The sequence below is a fragment of the Notamacropus eugenii genome, chromosome 2 (genome assembly GCF_028372415.1).
Source record: "Notamacropus eugenii isolate mMacEug1 chromosome 2, mMacEug1.pri_v2, whole genome shotgun sequence".
NCBI lineage: Eukaryota > Metazoa > Chordata > Mammalia > Diprotodontia > Macropodidae > Notamacropus > Notamacropus eugenii.
Window position 1 is genome coordinate 253507914 of NC_092873.1, and position 10903 is coordinate 253518816.

The 10903-nt window shown below is 40.2% G+C and overlaps 1 long non-coding RNA gene across 1 annotated transcript; it reads right to left on the reverse strand.

The window, feature by feature from the left end:
* Nucleotides 1–5370: 5370 nt before the first annotated feature.
* On the reverse strand, nt 5371–10191 carry LOC140527133 (uncharacterized). Its single transcript, XR_011974687.1, has 2 exons — nt 10046–10191; nt 5371–5734 (listed from the first exon to the last, which is right to left on the reverse strand). It is a non-coding gene; the product is annotated as an uncharacterized lncRNA (long non-coding RNA).
* Between the last annotated feature and the right edge of the window lie 712 nt (nt 10192–10903).

A 10903-nucleotide genomic window follows, 5' to 3' on the forward strand; every position in this document is an offset into this window, starting at 1 on the left:
TTGACCTTCCTAAACAAGTCTGATTTTGTCTTCCTCCTACGCAGTAAACTCCAGTATCTCCTTATCTACAGGATCACATTTAAAACCTTTTTTGTCTTTCAAAGCCCTTCATGATCTTACTCCTTCCTCATGATCCAATGATGGTGACTTCCTTGCTGTTAAACTTATTTAGCAACTGGTAACACTGAATAGAGTGCCAGACCTGGAGTCAGGAGGACCTGAGTTCAAATCCAGCCTTAGGTGCTACGTGACCCTGGGGGGGGGGTCTATTTGCCTCAGTTTCCTCATTTGTAAAATGAAATGGAGAAGAAAATGTCAAACCACTCCATTATCTTTGCCAAGAAAATCCCAAATGGGGACACAAAGGTTCCAAAGCCTATGATCTTATGAATTCAGGCCAAATTAAAGAATTCATAAAGACAGACAATCAAAGGGCAGCTAAGTGGTGCAGTGGATACAGCTCTGGGCCTGGAGTCAGGAAGACCTCAGTTCATATCTGGCCTCAGACACTAGGTGTGTGTCCCTGGGCAAGTCATTTCATCCAGTTTGGCTCAGTTTCCTCATCTGTCAAATGAGCTGGAGAAGGATATGGCAAATCTTTCTAGTATTTTTGCAGTGCATTTGGGGTGAGGGAAAAGAATTGGGAGAACTGGAGAAGCCTACATATAGTTCAAAGCCTTTTTTTTTTAATTGAGAATTTAAATTCAGAGTATCACCATGAAGCTTTCCAGAACAATTCATCCACTCTCAAAAGGCTCACAAATGTTGAGCATGATCCCTCCTCCACCCTACTTCTCTTTCCTCACCCTTCCTTTCCCCGCCTCCACCCCACTCCAGGTCGCCATTTTCAGTCCTTGCTCCTATCAGATATAGCTAAGACCTTGCTACAGACTAGGCCACCATGAGGAGATGGGGTGGATGAAGTACAGAGTATAAAAATGCTCACAGGATCACAAGTCAAGCAGTTTATTTCTCACAGGTTTATAAGTATGGGGCTTCCCAGCCCTGAGGTCACATGGGTGCAAAAATGGTGGCTCATACAATGGGATAGGTACTCCAATTGCAAGCCTAGATCTCTGGATCTAGGATCTAGGATCCCTTATCTCCATTTGTTGTTACTGAGCAGATTCATAAGGACCAAGTGGGAGAGAGACCCTAAGGGACAGTCAGTTGGGACTGTGAGCCTCTCCACCTCCCTTATTGATAAGGGCATTGTATGATTGGGAAAGTTTGCTAACCTTACATAGATTAAGGAAGTTTACTAAACTGATTATAATAAGTAGAACCTTGCATTCTTTGTCTAATTGTAGCTAGCTCAACTAGTATTGGGTACATAGAAACTTCCTGGTACATCAGTCAGGCAGTGATCAAATATGAAGTTACTTCAGTTACCTAGGGCCTAGTAATTGGTTAATACTCACAGACATCCTCTGTGTTTGGGGGCAATGGTTTCTTCAGGGTCTAGATTTTATAAGTGCTACAGTTGCAGCTATATAACCCACTCAAACTTAACTGAGGACTGACCCAACCAAAAGGATAAACCATTTCACAAGGGTAAGGGGAGAAGAGAAGAATTTATTAAGTACCTACTACATGGTAGGCACTGTAAAAATATTGTCTCATTTAATCCTCACAAACAACCCTATAAGGTAGATGCTACTATGATCCCCATTTTACAGTTAAGGAAACTAAGGCAGACCAATTAAGAAGCTTGCCCTGACTCTAGATCCAGTGATCTATCCACTTTGCTCCCTAGTTCCCTCAGTAGCATCTAATAAAGGATTAAATTCTGTGGATTCAAGTGGGGTTAAAAAAAATTACTCAGATTACCAAGATCCATCACTTTATCCAAAGTTCTAATATTCAAAACTGTCAATAATTTCACAGTGATTTCTAAGAAACAGGGGAAGACAACATAAAATGTTGAATTTCCAAGTAAAGAATAAAAAATAATTTGAAAGGCATCCATGGTGAGAACAGGGCCTGTTCAATTTACCAAGTTTCATGAATGTTAGTGGGAGGATGAATGGAATAAACTCACACCTACTTGCGAGTTGGTTATAATTGGGTTACAGAGAAAGGAGTCCCTTCCTGGCATCATAAATGTATTTTTAAAAAATGCAATTCTAATATCTTTTGTTTTTACATGTATATTTCCCAAATGTATTCCTTCCCAGAGAGCCACTGACCATAATCAAGAACAGAAATGGGAGTTAGGAACAGGGATGGGGGAAAGTTGTGGTTAAATGCAGTGTTCCATACCTCTAGTTCCCTTACCTCTGCAAAAAAAGTGAGAGCAATTGCCTTCTCATCTCTTCTTGGAGACAAGTTTGTTCGTTACCATTTAGCAGCATTCAGTTCCAACATAAATGTATTTCTAAGGGTAGTCTGGTGTATGGATGGAGTACTGAATTTGGAGTCAGGAAGATCTGGATTAGATCCCGCTTCAGATATTTACTACCTGTTTTACCCAGGGCAAGTCAATTAACATCTCTGAACTTCAGTTTCCTCATCTGTAAAATGAGGGAAGTAGACTAAATGGCTTCTAAGATCCCTTCCAGTTCTAAATGTATGGCACTGTGCTATATTATCTTTTCATATCACAGTTATTTCACATGCCTCCACACACACACACACACACACACACACACACACACACACGCACACACCCCTCTCCCTACCTCTTAACCAGAACTCTCCCTTTTAGTCATAGAAAACAGTGGAGGAAAACCAACCAATGTAGCAACTACATGACACATTCAGCATTTGCAGCATCTCCCATCCTGTCTAAAACACAGAGAAGTGAGTACCTTATCACGTCTGTCGTCCAATCGCTGTGTTTAATATACATGGTTGTACTCTGCACATTGTTGGGGTTCTGCTTTGTTCATTCTATTTCAGCCCATATAAGTCTTCCCATATTTCTCGAAATCCCTCATATTCATGTCTTGCAAAACTGTTTTCCATTACATTTATTTCCCACAACTTGTAAAAAAAAAACAAAAAAAAAACTCTCCCCAGTCAATGGGCAACCACTTTGTTCACAGTTATTTGCTGCCACCAAAAAAAAATGCTCAGGCATCCTATTTTTGGAATTCTAGGTTTCTTTTCATCTCTACAATCTGATCTGTCACCCTACTAAATATGCGCCATGCATGAATCAGGGCTGCTTGCAGGAAAAGAACTATGTACACCCACTGAAAATGATGCCTTGTATAACTAGTTTGTTTGTCTTTACGTGTCTTAAGAATTTCTCAGTTGCAGGCCACGTAAGCCTGGCTTTTGTTGGTCATTGGATAGAATCTGGGAATACTCTGGTAAGGCTGGTGATAAATCCCTCTTCCTCAGCTGAATGCAGACTAGAAGCCATGTGTCACGCAGCAGTTTTCCTAGCTGGGTGAGTCTGAATCAAAAACGAAAATCAAATAAACAAGTGTGGTTCAAAATACCAAAAGAAAAATCTGGGCTTCTTTCTTTCTCATTCATATTATATACCTACCCTCAGCTTCATCCACTCTGCTCTCCCTCTCCCTGTGTTTCTGTCCATGGCATCAAAGAATCTCCCTTCTCCTCTGTTCCTCCTGTTATTGTTCAACTGTTTCAGTCCTGTCCGATTCTCTGTGACCCCATTTGGGGTTTTCTTGGCAAAAGTACTAGAGTGGTTTGCCATTTCCTTCTCCAGACCATTTGACAGATGAAGAAACTGAGGCACACAGGATGAAGTGACTAGCTCAGAGAGACACAGCTAGTAAGTATGAGGCCAGATTTGAATTGAGGTCTTCCTGACTTCAGGCCCAGAGCTCTATCCAGTGCATCATCTAGCTGTCTTTTGATTGTGTATCTTTATGAATTCTTTAATTTGACCTGAATTCATAGGAAGATAGGCTTTAGAAATGGTCAGAACCTTAGAGAAAATTCTTTATATTCATTAGAATGACAGAATCCTAAAAGTTGTACAGGATCATCTGAGTTCCTTCCTGAAACATGAATCCCTTCTACAATAACCCACTGAGTGGTCATCCAATCACACATCAATAAGAGGAAGTTCACATCATAGCCTCTTGAAGCAACACATTGAGGGTTCTTGGTGGTTTTTGTTTTGGCAGCTCTAACTGTTGCATCCTTTTGTGTATCAAGCACTAATCTCCAGCCCTATAACCCTGCTCCCAGGTTTACCCTTCAGAATTAATCCAGACAAGTCTTTCATACAGTCTCTTTCATACAGCCCTTCAAAAACTTAACAGACAACTGTCATTTGTATTGTGTCTTCCCTTTTCCAGGATAAACATCCCAAGTCCCTTCACTGCTCCTCAGATTGCAGAGTTTTGAGTCCCCCACTTCCAACTGATCTCCCACCCACCATCCTCATTCCTCTCTTCTGCATATGCTACCACTTGTCAGTGTGCTTCTAAAACATGGCACCTAGAACTGAAATAATCTCTCGTATATGTTCTAACCATGGCAAAGAACAGTGGGATGAACACTTGCTAGTTTGGAAATTTTGTTTCTACTAATGTAGTTAGTCTAAGATCACATTAGCTTCTTTTATCTACTGTCATACTGTTACTTCAGGTGGATGCCAACAGAACTTGCAGTCAAAATCATCAAAGTTTTTCTCACATGGTAGCTATTATTCCTTCATTCTATGCGTATGGAGATGAATTTTTAGGTCTAACTTTTCACTCTGTCAAGATCTTTGAGGATCCAAATTATATCATCTAGTTTATTAGCTTCCTTAACACAGCTTTGTGTTATCCTCAGATCTGACAATCATGCCCTCTATATCTTTATTCAACTCACTGATTAAAACTGTTGTTTGGAACAGGGCTAAGGAGAAAGCACTAGAATTCCTCCCAAGACTTCACTCCAGGTTGACAGTGGTCCATTAATTAACATTCTCTGGGTCCTACTCAGTCAACTGGTTCTGAACAAACATCCAATTTACATTTCTCTATCTTTTTCACAAAGATATTGTGAGAGATTTTGTCAAATGACTTACAGAAATGATTCTAAAGTATTTATTAAGTCCTTATTATGATAGACACTGTGTTAAGTTCTGGGGATATAAACACAGATAAACAAGACAATCCCTGCCCTCAAGGACCTGACTGGTAGAAAAGAACACATAAAGGAGAACAAGAAACGGTGAGGATTGAGAGGAGAAACACATGCATGACAGCATGGTGTGGAAATGGCCCAGAAATGGCATGAAAGCCTGTTCCAAGCAAGAGAAGGCAAAAGTTTTTCTCTCAGAGCCCAGAATTATTCCAAGGGCAGTGAAGCCTCTTAACTTCAAAGATAATTTTTTTAAAGTAACTTTTATTGTAAATATAATAACCCTTTTAAAAAATAAGCACTCCATTGTTGCTATTATTACAAAAGATGATTTATCTCATTGATGTGGGTAGTTCCTTCTACCATTTCTGGTGACATCTTATTTATACTGTCTCAGTCTATGATTCTTATTCATGTCCTTCATAAACTCTTATTCATTCAGTATGGAGGAAGTCACCTTTCTTAAACTCCCCTCTCACATAGATTTGGATCATGGAGTAATCAATATCCACCAATGAAGAGAGCATTAACAGTGGCTTGAGCCGTAGGTTGCTTACGCTGGTTGAGTTGAATTACAAATAAATGAATGTCTAGATACTTGTACGTCCTCTAATCCAGTTGGCTTGGAATAGTCTTTGTTTTTCCAGTTTGGACAGAACTGGTGTACGAACTGGTGTACCTATAAGATGATAGGTGAGTGCATATGCAAAAAACCTGATTGCAAATATAACTGAAACATTGATGAATCTTACCTTTGATACTTATCTAGAAGAAAACAGCAATATGTGGTTAAAATTATCACACATATGATCAACCAGTTTATTTAGCCATGTTTAAGTAAGTTAAAGTTGGTGTATAAATACCTTTTGTCATTATTTAGTCAATTAGTTGTACCTTACTCTTCATGACTCCATTTGGGGTCTTCTTGGCAAAGATAATGAAATGGTTTGCCATTTCCTTCTCCACCTCATTTTACAGACAAGGAAACTGAGGCAAACAGTGTTAAATAAACAACTTATCCAGGGGCACAGAGCTAATAAGTGTCTGAGGTCAAATTTGAATTCCAGTCCTCCTGCCTCCAGGCCTGGGGCACTCTACCCACTTCACCACCTAGCTGCCATAAATACTTTCAGTTTGTCTCAATATAAAAGGCAAAGAGTATTGGGACCATAATTTGGATAAGCAAACCTGCCCTCTTCATTCCTTTAAAAAGAGATTCCCAAAATAATTTAGGCAACTATTTTATGGACTGAATTATCTGGATAATTTTCTTAATCATCCAATTGACTCTGTATATATGGAATATTATCAAGGGTATGGTGGAACCAGCTTGGACTTCTGCCTAGAAGACTGTTAAATTTTCAGTGGGAGCATACACACCTCAGAAACAGGGAAACACTACAAATCAAGGTTTTGTTTTTTTGATTGTCTAAATTTAACAAACTGATGAACAACTTGCTAATAATGCAGGTTAAACTCAATTTGTCCTCGTGTACTTTGTATGGTTTTTTTTTTTCAGAGAGTCAATTGATGAACTTTACTGGAGCTCCACTGGTTCTAATTTTAACTAGGACAGTACAGGACAGTTTCCATGAAGTTACAGGTCAGTCCTTACTTCCTCATTGTAGATGAGAACATTCCCATGTAAAAGGGGCCCCCCACTGGAAGCAGAGAACTACCTTGACAAAGAGCTCAAAAGTCAAGTAAAGAGTTGGAAAAATGAGCAAAAACCAGAAAAAGAATCAGACTATAGAATCTTACTTTGGTGACAAGGAAGAACAAAGTATACAAACAGAAGACAACAAAGTCAAGGCTTCTCCATCCAAAGCCTCCAAGAAAAATATGAATTGGTCTCAGGCCATGAAGAGCTCAAAAAAAGATTTTGAAAATCAATTAAGAGAAGTAGAGGAAAAATTGGGAAGAGAAATGAGAGTGATACAAGAAAATCATGAAAAATGAGTCACCTACTTGCTAAAGGAGACTCAAAAAAAAAATGCTGAAGAAAATAACACTTTAAAAAACAGACTAACCCAAATGGCAAAAGAGATCCAAAAAGCCAGTGAGGAGAAGAATGCTCTAAAAAGCAGAACTGGCCAGATGGAAAAGGAGGTCCAAAAGCTCACTGAAGAAAATAATTCCTTAAAGATTGGAATGGAGCAGATGGGAAGGTAATGACTTTATGAAAAATCAAGAAAATTATAAAACAAAGCCCAAGGAATGAAAAAATAGCAGATGTGTAATATCTCACTGGAAAAACAACTGACCTGGAAAACAGATCCAGGAGAGAAAATTTAAAAATTATTGGACTGCTTAAAAGCCATAATCAAAAAAAGAGCCTGGACATCATCTTTCAAGAAATTATCAAGGAAAATTGCCCTTATATTGTATAGCCAGCAGGTAAAATAGATATTGGAAGAAATCCCAAAAGAAAAACTCCTAGGAATATGGTAGCCAAATTTCAGAGCTCCCAGATCAAGGAGAAAATACTGCAGGCAGCCAGAAAGAAACCATTTGAGTATTGTGGAAATACAATCAGGATAACACAAGATCTAGGAGCTTCTACATTAAGGGATTACAGGACTTGGAATATGATACTCCAGAGGTCAAATGAGCTAGAATTAAAACCAAGAATCACCTACTCAGCAAAACTGAGTATAATACTTCAGAGGAAAAAATGGTTATTCAATGAAATAGAGGACTTTCAAGTATTCTTGTTGAAAAGACCTGAGTTGAAGAGAAAATTTGACTTTCAAATACAGGAATCAAAAGAAGCATGAAAGGTAAAAAGGAAAGAGAAATCATAAGGGACTTACTAAAGTTGAGCTGTTTATATTCCTACATGGAAAGATCATACTTACTAAAGTTGAGCTGTTTATATTCCTACATGGAAAGATCATATTTGTAACTCTTGAGATTTTCCTCAGTATTAGGGTAGCTGGAGGGACTATATACATATAGACAGAGGGCACAGGATAAGTTGAATAGGTAGGGATAATACCTAAAAACATAAAATTAAGGGGTGAGAGAGGAATATATTCGGAGTAGAAAGGGAGAAATAGAACAAAGCAAACTATCTCACATAAAAGAGGCAAGAAAAAGCTTTTTCAATGATGGGGAAGAGTGGGGAGGTGAGAGGGAAAGAGTGAACCTTACTCTTATCGAACTTGGCTTAAGGAGGGAATAACATGTACACTCAATTTGGTATGAAAATCTATCTTACATTACATGAAAGTACGGGGGAAGGGGATAAGGGATTATAGAAGGGGGAGGAGGATGATAGAAGAGAGAGCAAATGGGAGGGGAGGTAATTAGAAGTAAATACTTTTGAGGAGGAATAGGGTCAAATGAGAGAATAGAATAAACGGGGGGGCAAGATAGGATAGAGGGAAATATAGTTAATCTTTCACAATATGACTGCTATGGAAGTGTTTTGCATAACTACACATGTATAACCTACATTGAATTAATTGCTTACCTTCTCAGTGGGGATGGGTGGGAAGGGAGGAAGGGAGAGTAGTTGAAATTCAAAGTTTGAAAAATGAATGTTAAAAATTGTTTTTACATGCAACTGGAAAATAAAACATACAGGCAATGGGGTATAGAAATGTATCTTGCCCTACAAGAAAATAGAAGGGAAGGGGATAAGAGAAAGAAGGGGTATGATAGAAGAGAGGGCAGATTGGGGGAAATGATAATCAGAATGCAGGCTGTCTTGGGGTCGGGAAAGGGGAGAGATGGGGAGAAAATGTGGAACTCAAAATCTTGTGAAAGCGAATGTTGAAAACTAAAATAAATTAATATTTAAAAATAAAAATAAAAGGAACAGCAAGTTGTACATAAAAAAAGAATAAAGTGGATTTTTAATCCCCTATTTGATTTAATTATTCAATAATTTGTCAAAATTATCTGCACTTCACTTTACATGTTTACTTGTGTGTCTCTGATACACAGTAAACTACCAAGAGGCAGGATCTGGGCCTGATTCACTGAGTACGAGACCTAGTAAAGAACTCAGGAACTGTGAATTATTTTGTTTTAGAGTAACGAAGGTAAGAATGACTCACTGGCTCAAGTTGCCAGTTGTAAAGGACCTTAGAGATCATCTAGTCTAAACCTGTCATTTTAGAACTCAGAGAAATGAAGTAATCTGTCCATGGCTAAACAGATAGTAAGTGGTAGGCTTTGAATCTAGAATCTTCTAATACCAGATTCCCAAGTAATTGCTAGCTCATCTTCCAGGAAAATTAAAATTGACAAGCAGAAGAAATACATAAGAATATAACTGTCAGACTGCTTGAGAGGTTATAGAGATAGTTAAGAAATATGTGCTGCCTTTTACTACTATGAAGACATTAAGGTCAGTTCATGTTATCCTTGGCAGGGGTATTACTCTATTTACCCAGTCAGCAAGTCAAATCAACATTAATTAATTAATAATTAATTAGTTATATGTCTGGCACTGTGTGAAACACTAGGGATGCAAGAAAGGCAAAAACCAACCCCTACCTTCAAGAGCTCAAAATCTGGAGTGGGGGGTGGAACATGCAAACAGCCACATACAAACAAGAGCCCGAAAAGGTAACTGAGAGGTCATCCCAGAGGTAAGGCGCTAGCACTAAGGGTGATCCAGAAAGATTTCTTGTAGAAGGGGGGATTTTAGGAGGCAGAAAGAAATTAAAGAAGCCCAGACATGGAGACGTAGAGAATTACAAGCAGGGGGATGGCGAGGGAGAACCCATGGAGCTGGAAGGCTGCGGCTTCTTGTACAAGTCCCTGGATTGCACCAACCAGATGGGATTTTAAACCAGGGCCTCCAGTTGGGAATTCATTAATGTCGTAGTACAGCCTTTTGAACACTTCTTTACAATAAATACTTCTTGTCACCTCAACAACAAAAGAGGTGGGTGGGGTCAGTAAGAAATGTGTCTGAAAAGGTGGGGAGGGATCGCCGTTTGGCACTGAAGCCCTTCATAGCCTAGCCCCCTCCTACCTTCGTAGGACTGTAATCTTCTTACACTCTCCTTGCCAACATGCCCTGTCTGATCCTGTGACACGGCTTCCAGGTTGCTCCCCAGCCTCTGGCTCGTTCTCCATGCCTGGACCATTCTCCCTCCCGTCTGGTCTACTGACCTCCCCGGCCTCCTCCAAGCACCAAGGACAACCCCATCTCCTTCCTCAGCTCCTTTCAATCCCCGCGCTTGTCCTCTGCCCACTTTTCCTATTTATCGGGCACGTCGCTTGCTTCGTGTGGGTTTGAATTTCGTCTTTTCCCATCAGATGACTCCTTGAAGGCAGAAGCTGCCTTTCGTCTCACTTTGTATCCCTACAACGCCCAGAGCGTTGGAGGTGCTCCATGCATGTTTATTTGGGTTTTAGACTCGATCCTGGAGGTAACAGGGAGCAAAGGTCAGACCTGCTTTTAAGAGACATTAATTTGACAGCTGAGAAGAGAGGATGGACTGGGGGGGAAGCCTCCTCGAAGGGAGTGAACACTGCTGACTGGGCCAGCTCCAGAGACTGGAAATCTTAAGAGACAGTCCTTGCTCCAGGATGCCGGATGCCATCTTTCAAACTCGTCCTCCTAGATCTGCCTGATTTCACACGTGTAACTGAGAGCGCCTGGCTGGCCTCCTCCGCAGACACGGGAGAAGTGCGGTTGAATTTGGAACTCAAAATGTAAAAAATGTTCAACTCATTCTCCTCGGAGGCCGGTTCTCCTGAATTCCTGCCTCGAAGCGGATGGAACAAGGCAGGGCCAGGGCTCCCCGCAGCGGGGCAGCCCCAGGTAGTGGGGGAGGGGAGGGGGCGGGGCCGCGCGCGGCAGTCGGTTCCACACGCTCGGCTTCGC